Source organism: Lissotriton vulgaris, chromosome 2_1 (assembly GCF_964263255.1).
Source record: "Lissotriton vulgaris chromosome 2_1, aLisVul1.2, whole genome shotgun sequence".
Lineage (NCBI taxonomy): Eukaryota > Metazoa > Chordata > Amphibia > Caudata > Salamandridae > Lissotriton > Lissotriton vulgaris.
This window is the reverse complement of record NC_141687.1, coordinates 1266166598-1266186738: the sequence shown is the minus strand read 5'-3', so window position 1 is coordinate 1266186738 and position 20141 is coordinate 1266166598. Positions and strand designations below refer to the sequence as shown.

At 43.2% G+C, this 20141-nt stretch overlaps 1 protein-coding gene across 2 annotated transcripts in view; it reads right to left on the bottom strand.

The window, feature by feature from the left end:
• Nucleotides 1-20141, bottom strand: part of LOC147732477 (receptor-interacting serine/threonine-protein kinase 3-like) — a 1935498-nt gene that overhangs the window by 1398411 nt on the left and 516946 nt on the right. The gene's annotated exons all lie outside the window — the stretch shown is intronic.

Genomic DNA, 20141 nt, shown 5'->3' with positions numbered 1-20141 from the left:
TTGATATTTGTTGAGTGTAGTGGAATATGTTTTCTCTGCAGTTAAAAAGAAACGGGAAACACGAAAAAGAAACGTGTATTTGCGATATTAGCTCCATTCCTCCTATGTGGAAATCTTCCGAACGATGGGCCAATCCCAGCGCGGCCCTGAGGCGAGCCCGGCGATGACGTCAGAGCTCCTTGACAAATCGGAGCGCGGCTCCTTCGCCGGCCCCGCCCACAACCAGGCGGCGGCCATCTTAAGGCAGCTTGGGCGGCGGCGGTGATCTCGGGGGCCAAAACGAGGGGTGGGCACCCTCGAAATTAAAACAAAAACATTAAAATGAAAGAGACAAACCCCCCAAGCCCCCCCCCAAGCCCCCCCCAAAAAAAAATCGCGAAAAATCGCGGGGTGCGCGCACGCGTTCGCGCTTATAGATATATAATTGATTTCTCTTTTAATTTTCTCAGGAACCACTGGAAGGATTTACACAATTTTACCAAAAGCGTGATCTGCATACCAGACACTACCATTTTGACAAGTTTGGTGTAATTCCCTTCAGCGGTTCAAGCTGTAGCTGAGTCTAAAGGTCCTATGGAAATTAACATGGGGAAAACACGTTTTGGGACCCCCCTTTTTTCTCAGCCCCCACTTGACGAATCCCCCCCAAACTTTCAGGGAAGGAGCGGAGCGGAGCGAGCCATCTTCTTTGAGAAATTTGCGAAGATTCATCAACCAGGGCCAAAGTTATTCCCAATAGAATGTTGGGGATTTCCTATGGTAAACCGTCCTAACTATATATACCTACTGGAGACCGCCAGTAGGTAATATATATATGTATATATATATTACCTGCTGGCGGTCGCCAGTAGGTAGTTATAGTTAGGACCTACTTTCCATAGGAAATCCACAACATTCTATTTGGAATAACTTTGGCGCCGGTGGACGAATTCTCCAAGTGAATGGCCTGCTCGGTTCCGCTCCTTCCCTGAAAGTTTAGGGGTGATTCATCAAGTGGGGGCGGAGAAAACAACGGGGTCCCAAAATGTGTTTTCCCCATGCAATTTTCCATAGGGACCTTTAGCCAGGGCTACAGTCCGAACGGCTGAACGGAATTACACCAAATTTGGCAGAGAGGTAGAGTTTGGTTCGCAGATTGTGCTTTTTGTTAAATGGTTGTAACATGGGCGAGAAGCAGACCAGGACAAGATAGGGTGTTCTTTCAACAGAGTACGGTTTATTGGGACTCTAAACTCAATATGTAGAGAATAAACAGGGAATGTTCGTCCCAGAGGCTTCTAGAGAGTCTATGCTTGGTCCTTCGTTACAAGGTATTCTGGGAGTCATAGTCCGCTTCCTTCTAGGGATTACTGGGGACACCTCTGTGTTTTGTGGTCGTCCGTCCCGTTGCTGAACTCGGATGGTGCTCCGCAGGGTGTTGCGCCAGACCACAGGGGAAGAAAGAAGAAGTGTAGGGAACGTCACCACCGTCACCAATGTGTAAGCGCTCTTGCGGCGATTAGCGGGCTTTTATGCTTGCACACCCGTACCACCCCCAGCCTTCCCCTCAACCGTGGTCCCTCCCGGCATCAACCAGAGACGTCCCCGTACCTTGTTGATCCATGACCCTTCTCCTGGACCGTGGTGGGCTTCAGCCCATTGCCAGCTAGGGTCTGGCTTCCCTCCTCTGCGGTCTTCCCTTCTCTCCTCCCGAGGTGAGGTGTCTTCAGCAGTAGCTGGTTCCGGGTTCTTCTGCGGCTCGTTGTTCCACGGCAGCACTTCAAAGGTCGACACCAGCGTCTGCTCCTTACAAACAGGTCCCAACGAACGGCTGTCTTCCTTGGCGTCTTCCATTTTCACAACGCCTGAACCACGTGACCCCATCACCTGACCGGCTCAGGCATAAGAATTAAAGGAGCTGTACTCCCCGGGGACGTTCTGCAAACATAGAATGGGAGAACAGTGAGGGGAAAAGTGCCCCGATTGTGCGTCCATAGAGTCCATGTCCTCACACACCCCTACCCTAGTTTGTTCACGTTCGGGGAACAAAGGAAGGCAGGAAAGAAAGTCAGCATTTTCATTGTCCGTTCCCTTCCGATGGACCACATCAAAGGAAAACGGCTGGAGGGAAAGGAACCATCTCAATATTCGTGGATTGTTTCCCTTATTGTGGCTCATCAAATGAAAGGGAGCATGATCGGTGTAAAGAAAGAAATGGGCCACCTCCAGATAGTACCTTAATTTCTCAATTGCCCACTTAATAGCCAAGCATTCCTTCTCTATTATAGGATATTTCTGCTCCCGGGGAAAGAGTTTTCTGCTAATGAAAAGGATTGGATGTTCAACACCATCAGATGACAACTGGGATAATACCGCTCCTAACCCATGTTCAGAAGCCTCTGTGTGTAACAGGAAGGGTTTCGAAAAATCAGGAGACCTCAAAATGGGGGCAGTGGATATGGCGGTTTTCAGATTCACAAAGGCTGTTGTGGCGCTCATGCTGGGGTGTTGGAGGTCTTTAGTCTTAATGTTTTTCTGCAGTAGGTCCGTCAGGGGAGCAGCCAGTTCAGAATATTGTGGGATAAATCTTCTGTAATAACCCAGGAGCCCCAGGAATGCCCTAACCTCTTTCTTGGTTGATGGAAAAGGGGCCTCTACTATTGCCTTTACTTTTTCAGATTGTGGTTCGATAACACCGTTTCCTAAAAGGAACCCGAGATATTTCACCTTCCTAAAGCCTGCTCTGGATTTATTTGCATTGATATGCAAACCTGCCTCATGAAGGGACGCAAGAACCTGGGTACAATGCTGTGAATGGGTTTCCCAGTCAGGGCTGAATATAACGATGTCATCAAGGTATGCGGAGGAGTACTACTGATGATGTTGCAATACCTTGTTCATGAGGCGTTGGAATGTGGCAGGCGCCCCGTGTAACCCAAAGGGTAAGGCAGTAAACTCATACAGGCCCGTTGATGTAACAAAGGCAGTCTTTTCCTGGTCTTCTGGTTTGAGGGGCACCTTCCAATAGCCTTTTGTGAGGTCAAGGGTTGTAATGTATTGAGCCTCCCCCAGTTTTTCTATTAACTCATCGACTCTAGGTATGGGATAAGAGTCACACTTTGAAATAGAGTTTACGGCTCGGAAGTCAATGCAAAAGCGAACTGAGCCACCCGGCTTTGGTACGAGCATGATTGGGGAGGACCAGTCGCTTTTGGATGGCATTATGACACCTAGGTCTAGCATGTTCTTAACCTCTTCTTCGATGGCTTGTCGCCTGGCAGCTGGAATGCGGTAGGATTTCTGTTTTACTATTTTTCCTACTTGTGTTTCTATGTTCTATGTTCAGCTAACAGAGATTTTCCTGGTAGGTTGGAAAAAAGATGGGAAAAGGGGCTCAGGGTATCCTGAAGGGTTCTATCTTGGTCCATAGTCAAATCAGGATCTCCTTCAGGGTGGTTTCGCTCTGGGATGGTTTGCCTATGTTATGTACATTTTGAGGGGGGGGACCTAGCCACTTTTTGAGCAGATTTATATGGTACAGTTGGGTCTTCTTAGGTTTGATCTGTATCTTGTAAGATGTTAAACCTACTTTCTCTGTGACTTTTTACGGGCCTTTCCACCCTGACTGAGGTTTTCCTAGGTTGGAAGGTAAAAGGACCAGTACCCAATCCCCTACATTGAGCTGGCGCCACTTCTTTCCCTTGTTATATATCGTTTGTTGTTGTATTTGGGCTTTCTCTAGATTGGAATCAGCAAATTCCCTTAGTTTATGGAGTCGTGAGTGGAGGTTCTGTGTATACTCAAGAAAATTTTTGGTATCCTCTTCTCTCTCTTGTTCCCATACCTCCTTAGTAATCTCCAAAAGACTCCGAGGTTCCCTCCCATATAGGAGTTGGAATGGGGAGCACCCTAGACTGGTTTGAACCTGGCTCCAGATTACATACAAGGCTAGAGGAAGCAGCAGGTCCCATTCTTTTCCCTCGACGGATAGAAGCTTCTTCAATGTCAATTTCAAAGTGGCGTTGTAATGCTCACAGAGTCCATCCGTCTGGGGATGATATACAGATCTTTTAATGTGGGAAATATCCAAAGACTTACAGATTTGTCCCATTAGCTTAGAGACAAAAGGAGTACCCTGATCGGTCAGTATTTCCTGAAGGAAACCGACCCGTGAGAAGAGCTCCAGGAGTTTCTCAGAAATGTTGCGCGTTGTGGGAGTGCGTAAAGGGAAGGCTTCCGGATATCTCGTTGCATAGTCAACTACAACCAAAGCATAGACGTGACCCTTCTTGGTATGTGGCAAAGGACCAATGAGTTGATGGAGTGAGTTTCAGAAATAAATTTATTTTGACTCGTGAAGTTAAGCTTCCATAATTAAATTAATTGTATTAAAAAGTTTATGCAATATATGTACTAAACCAACCTAAACAAAATGCAATACATGACACGTGGGTTTTGTTGAAAAATAATAAACTAACCTTGTCTATAGTTTTTCTGTCAACATTAAATCTGGTTGTTTAATTAATGCTAATAAAAGAAATTCCAATAAAAGATGCTCTTTGCTTTGAATAAATAAAATAAATAAATTAGATTTTGAAATGACAAGCTGGACTTAGACTAGTTACCATCAGTTGATTCATTGACCTTAGTGACTTAATTAAATGTTTCGTTATATTTCTATGATTATGATTATGATAAATTGCAGTTGTAAATAATGTGTAAATAGTTTGTGAATAGGTTCTGATTAATTAGGTCACATGATTCAGTTGCCCAATATCTGTCTCGGTCTTTTATGGGCCTTGTGAGAATTATGATTAATAGTTGCTGGTTGAAAGCTTTATTCGATATGCAAAGATATCTTACAAGCATAACATACGGAAAAAAAAACAACATTTAGAAAAAGTACAGGTATGTCATACATTTTAAAAAGGTAAAATTTTAGGGAACCCCCTGAGATAAATTAGCTAAAAAAGAATTAAATCGATATAGTCAATCTATTGCAACGAATCAACCAAGAACGTTTTAAAAATTTGGAAACACCACAAACTATAAGTGGAGAGGTATCAGTCAATAAAATTCGGAGAGCCACCGAATGCATCCATGTTCCCAGGCGTTTGAAGAGGGGTTTCAACCAGTATCTCCTTAGATGGATATAGTCTGGGCACTCAAAGAGTACATGTGCCACCGTCTCAGGCCTGGTTGGACAACAAGCGCAAAAGGGGGATAAATGAGCATAGGACTTCCACTTCGATACAGTTGCTCTTAACGAAAGAGTGCCAACTCTGAACTTGAAGTAAAGGGCCCTGTCCATTGGCATAGTAATTAGGTCCATATAGGGTTCATATGATACTACATCCTTTACTTTGAAGAACACTGCCGTTGAATTGCAATGATGTGGATTCCCAATAAGTTGGCAAGAGACCCAGTCCCAATATAGTTTTTTGAGGACTGCCTTAGGAGGAGCAGATCTTGTAGTCCAGCAGTCTCCTAGGCCCAGTTCCCCCAAAAGAGATTTTGTCCCTCAGCCACTTGATCTTGTTCCAGCCCCCAGTGTTCAATATTTCTGATAGGTGAAAATGTATGTGTGTGGGTACTGCACACAGTATTCAAATTGTAGGGGCGTTTTAACAAAAATTGTGTGCTACCTATGATTGATGCCTGCCACACCTAATAGAACTGTATTAAGCCTGACACCAGAAAGGCTGTCAGGACTCTCAGGTGCACAACATAAAACTGAGCGAAGCTCTTGATTGAAACATAAAGACTTTATGTTTTGACTATGATTTGTAATGATTTGTAATAATGCACGCTGTGAATTTTTTCGAAAAAGTAACTGTATGTAAAAAATGTTTGCAAAATGAAAATTTAATGGTTTAAATATAAACAAAAAGAGTCAAACGAATCAAGAGCTTCGCTTCAGTTTTATGTTGTGCACCTGAGAGTCCTGACAGCCTTTCTGATGTCAGGCTTAATACAGCAATATTTCTGATAGGCCATCGGAATAGGATTTTAATTCCGGGACCCTCCATATGCGGGACCATAGGAGCAATGGGCGAAGACGGGCCTGGTCTTTGATGCTTTTGCAGCCCAAGTCCAAGAGCACTGGAACTGTTGGAGTGCTCAATGGAAGAGCTAGGAGGTCCTTCAGGAACTTATTTTCAGTCTTGGATAGGGAATCCAAATTGCAGTGACCCCATAACTCCGCGCCATACAAGGCAGAAGTAACCCCCCTTGCCTTGTAGATCTCAATTGCAGGCGCCACTGAAGATCTGGGGGATGCATGATATTCCTTGCTTAAGGCACCCCCAACCCTTTTGTGACAGAGGACCATCTTGTCGATATGTGAAGGCCAGCTCATTTTATCATTCAGGCGTAGTCCCAAATAATCAAATTCGGTCACTTTCTCCACAGGGACTGATTAATAGTGAATAACGTGGTGTTCGGTAGTGTTAATGAGACAGAATTTCTATAGGGGTGCTGGATCAATTCTCTGGTAGCAGAGTTACAGTTACTATGGTAACTGACATGCTACATGGTAGTTACATAGTATACGTGTCTAAAACATGTTAAGTTTGTTCACTTGTTACATGTAGTCGAAAGGTTTTTTTCTGCAGTGTGAAAATTCCTGGTTATGCCAGCAAAAGAGTAGTGTAACAGTTGAAGTTGCACAGTGCGTTTGTTCTGTTTCAAATCGGCGCTAGTGTTGTGGACGTACAGCACAAGTTTAGGGATTTTAGGTGTGCAAGGTTAAATGTATAGTAAGGATTGTCTATGAAATCGTAGCTTTTGAGTATAGGGACTAGGAGCCTGTTTTAAAACTCACTGTGAAAAGAGTAGTAGATTTATCCAAGCTTGAGTGAAGGGTAAGGAAGCGTCGTCTATTCTTACTGACGTCTGAGGATTTCTATTGGTTGGTTAAAGTGCTACCGAGATTTCATGTATGCGTGGTTAGGGTTTTTCTGTTTGAATGCATGTAAATGATTTTGTGAGAATAGCGTCGTCTATTTCACGTGAAAAAATACTCGAATGATTGAGAAACCTAAAGCTTTATTTAGCGAAACAGACAAATGGTTTGTTTTTCTGTAGTTACTAATTGAATTTCATTGAAAAGAATTAATAAAATGGCACTGTGAAAATATTTTGTAAAGGAGGGGTGAGTTTACGGAGTAGGAGACAGCGAAGCTGCAGCGGCAGTATACGTCACAGGGTTCACACTGCGATTGGCTAGCATACGTCACAGCAAGCGCGCTGATTGGTTCACGTGACCAAAACAAGCTGATAGCTGATTGGTCCGTTCTGAAAACAGTACTTCTATTGGTTGAGCAAGGTAGTGACGTGGCTTAACCTGATTGGCTTGTTGGTGAGTTTCGCGCACGGATTGGCTAGAGTAGCGGAACTACAAGGAAATACTTACGATCTTTTCCGAATTAAGCGGATTTGTTTTAAACCATGAGTTATTGGTACAAGAAAGAGGAAAAGAAGCCTACATGGTTTCAGAAAATGAAAAATATACTTAGCCCCGACAAGAAAATTGAAACGCGTGGTGGAAAATTAATTCATAAGTATAAAACACCCGCAGCATATATGGAAGGTGAATATGTTTATCATACTTGTCTTTGGTTTGACAATTGGATGCAGTATACCAAAGATGATGGTGTATTAGCATGGCCGGAGGACGGGTCATTTAATATTAAAGTTTTGAAAAACTTGAGAGATAGAATGACATCTCTTGTGCCAAAGCCTAGGCCTAGACCTACTCAATTTGAAGCTTTAGTTGGATGGGAGGTTGAAATGTTTGAACTTGAACGAGAAACCAGAGGTATAACAAGAGTGCAATGGACAAAGAATAGAGAGCAAGACAAGAGAGACAAAGATGAAGTAGCTACTGAATTTCCAATGAGGGAAATAGCTGGGGGAGTTATGTGCATGTCCTTTGGACAAGACAGGACATTTTACTGTTCACAAATGATTTTCCTCGGCTGAGAGAAAAGCCAGTAGAATGGTATCGCCAGGAAGACAGATTTATCAAAGTCTCAAAAGTTCTGTGGATTGATCTTGATGGATTCTTTGACATTGTTGTCCCATCAGATCTTTGGACTGAATGTAGAATTTCTGTAAGTTGGCCCAAAGAAGAACCTGATCGAGACAAAATAACAGGTGCTCCATCACCAGATATCATGGATTTATATAACAAAGTAATTGTTTGGTTGAAAGACAAAATTGCCCCAAAAGAAGTGGATTGGGTTAAGATTGACAGAACAAATCAGGAACCAAAAGAATCAGTACATTCATTTTATGAAAGGTTACTGTTGGTATTTAAACAATACAGTGGCTATGAAAAATTAAGTGAAAAAGACACGAGCCACTTTATATACAGGTTTGTTTATGGCCTGAGACCTGAAATTAGTGAGATGATCAGAAATGGGATTGTAGGTTGGCAATCACTCACAGTTGATGATATCCTAAGGAAAGCAAAATACTGCAGTGATGAGATAGACGCGAAGCAGAAAAAGCTTAAGGAAAAGGCGATGTGGAGACAAGTGAAGGTAGCTGAACAGCAAATAGCGACCTTAGAAAATAAAAATGTTCATCAGAATCAAGGCAAATTTAAGGGAAATTTTGTTAGTAAACCAAAATTTAATGTAAATATTGAAGAGCTCAAACAGAAGCTCCCATGTTTTAATTGCGGCGAAATTGGACACTGGAAGCGTGAGTGCAAGAATCCGCCCAGAAATTTTAGAAATGCATCATTAAATCCACAGATGCAGAGTGAGATAAATGAGCAGCAACAGCTACAGCGACAGTTAAACGAGATAAGTCAGCAGCGACAGCTACAGCGACAGGTAGTGAATCAGCAGAACCAAATTCCACAACCGCCACTTCCAAACTGTGTGAATGGGTAGAGGTACAGTCCTGAAACAGGACTCTGCGAGAGTGAACAGGTAAACAGTTTGCAAAGAGTGAATGTGTCAAATGTTTCTCAACAATTTTGGTTAAAGGAAAATGAAGGGAGTGATTCTGAAGATTACTCATGACGGTGCCTGAGAGAGGAGGAAGAGTGTGTGCTTGGAGCCACTCTTGAGGTAGATCAGGCTGGTCCATTTGTAAATGGTAAAGTGAATGATGTAGAAATCGCTTTTTTTGTGGACACAGGTGCTACCCGTTCTACTGTTAGATCAGTGGAAATAGAAAACCTTCCTCTCTCTGGTGAGTCTATCCAAGAGGTTGGCGTAGCAAAGCAACAGATTAAAACAGATTTAACAGAACCAGTAAAAGTCGAGATTGGCAATTTCAAAGACAAACTCAGATTTGTAGTCTGTAACAGCAGTCCTGTAAACCTGTTAGGTAGGGACATTTTGTGTAAGATGAACTGCAAAATATATTGCTCACCGGAAGGTATTGAGCTTCAAACTCTGGAAGTAGATGGTCTTTACAAATTGACAATGCTAATGGTTGAAGCAGAAGAAAGTAAACTATTTCCTGATTTTGACAAAAATAATTTACCTGAAGAATTGAAAGAGCCAGTCAATCCAAAAATGTGGGATTTAACTGGAGATGAAATGGGTTTGATGAAACATGTGGACCCAGTTAAAATTACAGTAAAACAAGGAGTAGATTTCCCAAACATTCCTCAGTATAAAATGAAAGCTGAAACCATTGAGGGTGTCATACCTGTGATTGAGAAATTCATAAAACAAGGTGTTTTAAAAGAAATTGAGAGCAGCCCATGTAATTCACCGATTATGGGTATCAAAAAGCCAAACGGAACATACAGGATTGTTCAGGACCTGAGAAAGGTTAATCAGATAGTTGTTCCATGTTGCCCAGTTGTACCAAACCCTGCGGTAATTCTTTATCAGATTCCATGTTGCCCAGTTGTACCAAACCCTGCGGTAATTCTTTATCAGATTCCGCATGATACAGAATGGTACACGGTCATAGACCTGTGTAATGCCTTCTTTACGGTTCCATTGCATCCAGAGAGCCAACAAATGTTTGCGTTCAGGTTCCAAGATCGCATTTTAGCATGGTGTCGTATCCCACAGGGGTATACTGAGAGTCCATCTATTTTTAATCAGTTGTTAAAGAAATCCTTGGAAGATCTAGATTTACCTGGAAAATCAACATTGGTTCAGTACATTGACGACCTTCTCGTGGCTGCAAAAACACGAGAGAACTGTGTAACAGATACCATTACCCTTTTGAATCGTTTGGCAGATGAGGGACATAAAGTGTCACCTGCAAAATTACAATTTTGCAAACAAGAAGTAAAATATCTTGGTCACAGAATTGCAAAAGGGATCAGACAAGTAACAGTTGAGAGAATTAAAATGATTCGAGCAATAGAACCTCCAACTACACAGAGACAGGTCAGAATGTTTCTAGGAATGGTAGGTTATTGTCGTCAATGGATTAGTGGGTTTTCAGTAATTGCGAAACCACTACAGAGACTGACAAAAGCAGACATAAAAGACCCAATTACCCTAACAAAAACTGAGTTAGAAGCTTTTGAGCAGCTAAAAAGAAGTCTGTGTGAAGCTCCAGCATTGGGGATGCCAGACTATGATACCGAATTTGAGCTGTACTGCAGTGAACGGGAAGGTTGTGCATTATCAATTCTAATACTTCTATAATATTTCTCAGCTGTTCTTGATCCTGTTGCAAAAGCATTGCCAGGTTGCTTAAAAGCAGTGGCTGCAACAAGTGTAAGCCTAGTGCAGAGTGAAGGAATCATAATGGGGTTTCCTGTAAAAGTATATGTACCTCATTCAGTTGAAATTCTTCTTACCAGAAGCAAGACACAGCATTTAACAAGTAACAGGTTGACCAAATATGAAAACATTATCCTGGGATCAGATAATGTCTCAATAGCAAGATGTGTGAATTTAAATCCTTCCACATTATTGCCTGATGGTGCCATTACTGAAATCAAAAATGAAACTGACATTGACCATGAGAGCCTGGATGTTTTAGATTACTGCACTAAACCCAGGCAAGACATAAAAGATGTACCCTTGCCAGAATCAGATTTTGTTTACTTTCTTGATGGCTCCTGCATAAGTACAGAAGAGGGCATTTTGAGAGCAGCATATTCAGGAATTTGTTCAGCTCAAGTGGCAGAATTAATTGCTTTGATTCGTGCATGTGAAAGAGCAAAAGGGAAAAAGATTACCATAGTGACTGATAGTCAGTATGGTTATGGCGTAGTCCATGACTATGGTCAGCTCTGGTCTCAAAGAGGTTATTTAACTTCTGCAGGAACACCAATCAGAAATGCAAAATTGATCAAAAGATTGATCAATGGCATTCAGTTACCAGAAAAAATTGCTGTTGTGAAATGTGCAGCGCAAAAGAAGGGCGAAGAATATATTACTAAAGGAAATTCTGTTGCTGATGTGATTGCTAGGTACTGTGCGAAAAACAATTTTTCAATTAATCGGGAAAAAGACAATAGTCATGTTCTGAACTCACTTATGCTAATATCTGTAGTTGAGCCATGGCAAAGAGTAAAAGATCTACAAGATGAGGCAGATGATGAGGAGAAAGACACATGGCTTAAAGCAGGTTGCAGGCAGCGAGAAGAAGATGAGGTTTGGGTTTACAAAGATGACAGACCAGTAATGCCAAATTGCATGATTGCTGACATGGCACGGATGTACCATGGTCCAGGACATTTAGGAAGAGACTCTATGATCCATGATGATGGTGACGCGGAGGAACAATCGACATCAGTGCCAGAGCCCGAAAAGCTAAACGGACTTCATTGAAGGGGTATAGACCCAGCAAAAGCCAGCCTGCAGCCTGCAGCGTCCCCCTCCCGCCGCCGCATTTGAGTGAGAACAGCGGCCGCTGAGCGGAGGGGGACTCCAAAAACTACACCTCCCAGCAGACATAGCGGCGCTAGACCACTTCCCAACGCGCCAGGCGGCGCATAAAGGAAGCGTCAACCCGGCAGAGCGGGTGACGCGGAGGAACAATCGACATCAGTGCCAGAGCCCGAAAAGCTAAACAGACTTCATTGAAGGGGGACAGACCCAGCAAAAGCCAGCCTGCAGCCTGCAGCGTCCCCCTCCCGCCGCCGCATTTGAGTGAGAACAGCGGCCGCTGAGCGGAGGGGGACTCCAAAAACTACACCTTCCAGCAGGCATAGCGGCGCTAGACCACTTCCCAACGCGCCAGGCAGCGCATAAAGGAAGCGTCACCCACGCGTCGCGGGAGCACGCGGGAGCGCCCGGGGCAAAGCCCGGGCAAAGGGCGGGCCCTCTGTGGCCCTCAGAGGCCTGAAGTGGCCGGGTCGGGCCACCCCCCCAAGATCGCCCGGCAGGATTTGTAAGCTCAAGTCACCACAAATAACAGACGGAGCGTGGAGCACCAAATACTACATAAGGATGGCCAAAACACTGAAAACACCGATGGCAACAAGATCTACCACCAGACTGAAAACTGTGAGTACACCTTTACCCACCATAACCGCCATAGACATAATGCTGCAAAAAACTATTAGTGTCGTGGCGGATGCCATTCAGGATACAGAGAGGCGACTCTCCTTGACACCAGACTTATGCTTTCCAAACTTGTCCTCGCATACTACTAACAATACCCAAAATATGGATGATACTGCCACATCACAGGAATCTTTACTGATGCAATCATTCTCAGATCTACCAAGGTCGCACGTTAAAGAGAACACACCTAATTCTTTGTTCACTGACTCAACAGTGAATAACTTGGACAATAGTCTCTTGATTCTAACTAACCGTGTAAACAATAAACATCACAAAATGCTATGTCTTCAGCTCCAGATGTCCATTCAGTGGAGAGCCATCCATTAGTTACCGACTTAACAGAAACTCAAATGTCTAAACAACCCAGTCTTTCCAAGGGTACCCGGAAAAAACGCAAAATAAAACATCCTATGAGGAAAACCCATTGCCTATTAGGCAAACCCAAACATTCTATTAAAGATATGTGGCAGAAAACAATTCTGGGGAAACCTATAGAACCAACTTGTGGGGGGCCCTCACTAACACCTCCACAGGCTCATGATGCACACCGTAACATCAAGAAGAATACAGGGAGGACTCTGGTCAACGAGGAAACAGGCCACATAGATAAGATACTTACCACGAATACACCATCTATGAGTGAGATCGAAACCCTGATTAAATCACTCTTACAACCTATTAGCCAACAGATTGCTAACATCGAAAAGGCTCTGAGTAAGTTTGAGAGGGCTCAAAACGATATATCATCTAGTATTCTTAAACTACTCAAAATACCCAATACACTTCCTACCTTTCTCCCAGCCACTACAACCCTCAATGTTAAAAATCTAAAAAACGGAAAAAAATTAAGTGATCCACCAAAGGACACAGGTAATCAGAAAAAGTCACAGCATCAGGGCCCTCCCACAATTGATTTGACGTCAAACCCTCAAACAGTACATCCTATTGAAAAGATTACAGTTACACCCACAGATAACACGCAAAATACCCAGGTACGTGAGGACGACGATGACAGTGAGTGGGCAGCAGAGGGTTACCCTTCTAATACAAACTCGGTCACTGCTGAGACTATAAGACATTTAGCTCCACCAAACGCAAACATCTCTACTAAAGTAACTGGAGCACAGCAACCTAGACCCACCATAACACGAATGCCCTCACACATAAACTTACCACCACAGTCTAATCCCTACACAATAGTCATGATTGGGGTCCCTAAAACAGATGAAAACAGGGAGGAAACTTATGTGGAATTAAAGAACAAAGTGATGCAATGGCTAACTACACACAGGCCACTTCCCTCCAATATAACAGGAACCATCACTCATGTTAAGAGAGTAGAGTGGGTGGGCACACGATTTAAATCCACAGAGGGTGACTGCATTGTGGTCACCTTTAAAAACATAGGAGCGGCGAAATTTATTGCAAACTGGAGGAGCCCTGTGACAAATAGTCTGATCCGAACAATGGGTCTAAGTTACTTTTATCCCGCTCACTCTGATAGCCAAAGGAATAAATATAAACACCATTATGCCCAAGAAGGACCCTTTACCTCGCAACTATATCTTCGACCTCGGCCGGCCACCTTTGTTCCCTCTCAAGGCATGCCAGAGGGCTCTGACCAACACCCATATGTCCACCCTTGGGAAAGTAAAATGTATAAGTATCAACCCCCAGCAACATTTGAGAGATCAGGGCCCATTCACCGTCGAGTTTATAACTACTCTAACTTACAACATAATAACTATGGGATCCCAACATCTAATAGATATGATGTACTCTACAACTATGACCAACTGGATGAGGTTGATTGACTGCCATCTGATTTGCCCTCTGCCTCCTGCCCTGACTGGGTGGATATCCACGGCCACTATAACGCAGTATGTAAGGTCAGTCCATCAATAACCTCTAACCTCTCAGATGTCAATTTAGCCAACAATGTTACAATGACGAGAACCCTTTACTTAGATAGCCCTTCCTCAGATCACGCCCCTACCCCTTCCTTACTTGAAGCATGCAGCCCCTCTACTTCTATAGTCTTTCAACCCTCACTCACTACCAAAAATCAAGTGATAAATTCAGCAAATAACGTTAATTTACTACTGCACCGCTCATCTAACACAACCCCTGCATCATCAACATATCACAATGATTCCAACCCTATTAAAATTCTGTCATGGAACATCGCAGGACTGGCTGCCAAAACAAACGACCCGATGTGGGCATCTTTTGTTAAAAACTACACTATATTGTGCTTCCAGGAAACCTGGTTAGTAGATAATAATGTTTTTATTGAGGGATACCAAAGCTTCTTTGTCCACGCATCCCCTTCACCCAGTGGCAGGGCAAAGGGGGGCTTAGCAACGTTTATTAGTCTGTCCCTTAAATCTACGATAAACTATATACAGCTGGACAGTAGGAACATCCAGATACTGGATCTTAAAAAGGGGAAGAAAGGAATAACCCTGGTCAATTTCTACAACTCTGTCACATCACCAGGCGAATGTAACATCGTCACTCTTCAAAATCATCTATGTGAAAACCTGACTAAATTGTCTCAGGATAAAATGATTGTTGGCGATTTCAACACGCACATTTGTGGAAACCCATCTACGACACCCTTGGGTTCCTTGGGATGTGGAAACAGATCAGGTCCTCAATTTGCTCATTGCCCGCGCGGAACAAGTATGAACACCTTAATAGACGCCCTGAACTTGACTATGGCACTATCTCTGAAAGTCGACTCTTTTATCTTTAAAAACCCAACTTATAAAGTTTCAGAGTCAGGTTCTTTCATAGATCACATTCTTCTTTCAGCTGGTGTGGTAAATCAGGTTTTAAACTTTGATATTCTCGAAAGCACTTATAGTGACCACAACCCCCTTTACCTAGAGCTACAACGTGGTCCTTTTGTTCTTCGGAAAAATATCAAGGACCCGGGAGTGCTAAAGCCGGTCAATAACAATCGCCGTCTGAAATGGACCTCGATAAATAGCGACAATCTGCACGAGTCTTTTGTAAAGTACTGTGAATTCGAACTCAACCTCTGTGGCTCAAACTCCACTCCCCCGGAATCCATTTTATCTGCCTTTGTAGTGGTGACAAAAAGGTTTGATCAATTGCTCTCCGTATCTACACAGGGAACAACCGCCCAACAACCACGATGGTTTGATCACGTCTGTTCTTCAGCTAATCGAAAACTGAAAATTGCCCTTAAGAACAAACCAAGAGACTTTGCACTTATCAAAGCCCTACCTGCAGAATATAAAAATGCCCTTGTATCTCGTAAAAAGACTATAAAAACTAAAATTTGGGAGTCTCTGCTTGATCCCTCAACTCTGGGCAACAGCTCGAAGTTCTGGAGCATAATCAACAAGCCACTTTTTGATGACCCGAATGCTGTCAGCCTCGGAACTGTTATACCTGAGAACGATTGGATCTCTCACTTCAGTTCAATTTTTATGAGTGACGCCCCACAGACAACGCAAACTTTCAAACTTCCTGAAAACACACCTTTGCACTTTACTATCAAAGAAGTTGAATTAGGGATCCATGGTCTAACTAGTAATAAAGCCCCGGGCCCAGACGGTCTTCCTCCGGATCTATTTAAATCTAATATTCCCTTTTGGGCCCCAATTCTTACAGCTGTTATCAATGCTGGGGTCGAAATCAGGGCTCCTAAGTCCTGGGGAGCTTCCACTATCGTCCCTGTATATAAAAAGGGTGACAGAACAAAAGCAGCGTGCTACAGACCAATTTCCCTGATAAATTCAGTTGCAAAGGTAGTGGGAGGGATCCTCTTAAACCGGCTGACTACGTGGGCCAAACAAAACTACATTATGGCTCCAGTTCAATATGGCTTTAGATCAGGGCATTCAACAACTACCCAATGCCTGAACTTATATTTAATCAGTGGCAAATATACCCAAGCCAGAAAAGGAACATTATATATGGCCTTTATGGACCTTTCCTCGGCCTTTGATTGTGTCGATAGAAGTAAACTCTGGGAAGTTCTGCAGCACATGGGCGTTGAAAATAACCTGATCAACTTTTTGGCTGACCTTCACAATGATACACGTGCCAATGTCCGTTACACCAAAGATCTGAAAGTAACGAGAGACTTTAAAATCAACCGGGGGGTTAGGCAGGGCTGTATTTTAGCACCTTTTCTTTTTAACCTATATATAAATGGTCTCGAGGAACACCTTTTAAAAACTGACACGGACTACCCTCGTATTGGAAAAAAGGGCGTCCCTGTTTTGCTCTACGCAGATGACGCCGTCCTTATATCCAGAACTGCACTCGGACTTCAAAAACTATTAGATTCCTTTCTTCAATTTATGACCTTACGTGGCCTGAGTATCAACAACTCCAAATCATTTGTTATGACGATAGGCTCAGGATCAAAAAAACATTACCCCTTTTCAGTTAATGGGGAAAAAATACCATCAGCAAAAACCTTCTCATACCTTGGAGTATTGTTTGATCATAAACTCTCATGGGGCCCCGCCATAAACAAAAAGAAAGGTGAAATACTAAGGACCAACGCTGGAATAATGGACTTTGCACGCAAAATGGGTAATACCCCAGTGGCCGCCGTAATGAAACTATATCAAGCGAAAAGCATCGCAGTTGCCTGTTACGGAAGCGAACTATGGGGCTTTGCCTCAGTGGACGCCCTTACAATTCTCGAAAATAACTTCTTGAAACAGGTCCTGTGCCTACCAAAAAGTATTGCTAACTTCTCCATCCATGAGGAACTTGGCACACCACACCTAGGAGATAAAATTGCTGTAAACCCTCTGCTCTGCTGGTTGAACTGCTGGTTGAATGACTCAATACCACTAACCCATAATATCTTTCTTGAAGCGCTCACCTGGGAAGGGCAACTCAAGATACCCTGGCTGAAATACATTAGACACTGCCTCCAAGGCCTGGGCAGGTTGGATCTCTATTTAACACCTCAGCATATATCCAAGAAAGATGCTAACTATGTAAAGGATACTTTCCTATTAAATCGACAGCTTGCTAGGGAAGAATTTGAATTGAAGAAGGGTAGTGTAATGAGTCATATTTTAACCAAGACTTGTATACGATCTGAACCATATCTATCTCGGCCTATCTCAAGATATGAGCGTTTCCTGCTGAGCAGATTCCGTTTTGGTTTATATCACCTGCTGTTAGCCGTACCGAGTGGAGCCCATAGAGGTCAAGTGTTGCCACCTTGCGGCTGCAACAACAAGTCTCCGCAAGACCTGGCTCACTTTTTATTCTTATGTACTTTTTACTCGAGACCACGGAATATATTTTTAAAACCTTTGCTTAAAAAACTGAACTTTGTGCAAATCAAGCCAGCACTACTATATCTTCAAATGCTGCACTGTGATAGCACTTTTTTTACCTGCAACTTTTTAAAAACAGCCCTGAAATTCAGAAAAAGCATGGAAGGCTGACCCCCAGCTGAACCATATTACCACAGTAATTATGTCTCTAATAAGTATACTTTTATTTGACCGTGTTATCATTTACTTTCTCTGTGATTACCTGCTTTTACTTTCTCTGTGATTACCTGCTTTTACTGCTTGTTGTACTTCTCTGAATATGAACTGTATATATATGTATTTTTATGTACTTTTATGACTGTATTTTAGACAGTCGAATAAAGAATCTTGAATTTGAATTTTGATTTGACTCTATGATCAGGCTATTTAGGCAGACATGCTTTAACCCCAAATTTAGGATTATTGCAGAATCACTTTGCCAAAGATGCTTGACCTGCCAACAAATGAATCCAAACAGAAAAACAGTTGTGAGCCTGGGAACCATAGGACGGGAGGGTGGTCCTTTTACTAGGTTGCAAATGGATTTTATTGACATGCCACCCCATAACAGGTTAAGATACGTCCTAGTGATTGTCTGTCTGTTTTCAAGATGGGTAGAAGCTTTCCCAACTCGTCACAATGACTCAGTTACTGTGGCAAAATTGCTTTTGAGAGAGATCATACCTAGATATGGTTTTCCGGTTACAGTTGAAAGTGATTGTGCACACATTTTGAAAACAGATTGTTACAATTGATTTGTGAAGCTCTGAACATTAAACAAAAGCTACACTGTGCATACAGACCAGAAGCATCAGGTATTGTTGAGCAAATTAATGGCACTATAAATAATAGACTGGCCAAAATGTGCTTAGCGACAGGCATGAAGTGGACAGATGCTCTTCCACTTGTTCTGATGTCTTTAAGGAGTACACCAGATAAAAAGGCAGGTCTAAGCCCACATGAAATCCTAATGGGTAGAGTCATGAGACAAGCATTTGTTCCAGTTAATAAGCTTCTGAGCATAAATGATAATGCAATTATAGAGTATTGCAAAAACTTGTCTGACGTGGTGACTTCTGTATTCCATCAGGTGGGAACTTATGTTATTTTGAAAGAAAAGGAGCAAGCTCATGATCTGTTACCTGTAGATTGGGTCAGGACGAAGGTGCATCGAAGAAGAAACTGTCTAGTACCCAAGTGGCAAAAAGCAAGACAGGTAATACTTGTCACAACAAATGCAATAAAGTGTAAGGGTCTAAAACGGTGGATCCACGCTAGCCACACTATAATAATAATAATAATAATAATAAAACATTTATAAGGCGCCTGGCTGCACAAAACTGTGTGTCCCCGTGCTAACTGCTAATACAATACAAATCCAGAGGAGTAGTGGCATGGAGCTCAGAAGAAGGGTTACTTGCTAGGGAACAGATGAGTTTTTAATTTTGTCCTAAATCTCATTTCGGATGGCTCCATCCGCAGGTAGAGCGGGAGAGCATTCCAATACTTGGCGGCCAGGTATCGAATGGATTTTACACCACTCACTTGTCTCTGCAGAAGTTCACCGCTAGCTGCGCTGGGGACGGAGCCAAGGTCCGTTTAAAGCTGGAAGTTGCTCGTTTTCCCTGACTGCCGCCTCCCCAAGGACTTGCTGGTGTGAGCGAGCTCTGCAATCGGCAGAGCCAGCCCAGGGCTCCCAGCTGGAGTCCTAGGGTCAGAGGCTTGGGCTGAAGGCAAAAACTACTATCTGCAAGCCGGGGGACTGCGAGGACCAGCAATCTCTAGGTTGCTCAGCTGGTTCCTCTTCCCCCAGCGGACACGCCCACGGACACGCCCACCGCCGGCAAGCACATAATCACCATCACTTCACCCGCGACGCGGGACGCGCGCGGGCGAAGACCGGGCAAAGAGCGGGCCGTTTTGTGGCCGTTCGGGGGCCGAAGGAGGCCGGGCTGGGAAACCCCTTTTTCGCCCTAGGTATTAGATCTACTCATCGGTCCTCGCCTACTTCATCGGAGCCAGTAAGCCCTGTTTTGTATCTTTTTATTTGGGGATTATCAGTCTTTGCCCTAATTGGGGTCACTTATCATGCCTCCTGCTAAATCTGTAAAACCTTCGAAAAACTCTGTACAAACTCTCACAGCCATTGATCGCATGCTGCAGAGGACCATAGGAGCTGTGACAACAGTCATAAAACAAACTGAAAAACGTTTATCCCTACCTGCTGGAACATTACCCCCTCTGTCCAGTACTATTTTACCTGATATTACTAACATCTCCCAGGATTCGTTCCTTTTGCCATCCTTTGTTTCGCTTCCCTGTGCTCCACATACCC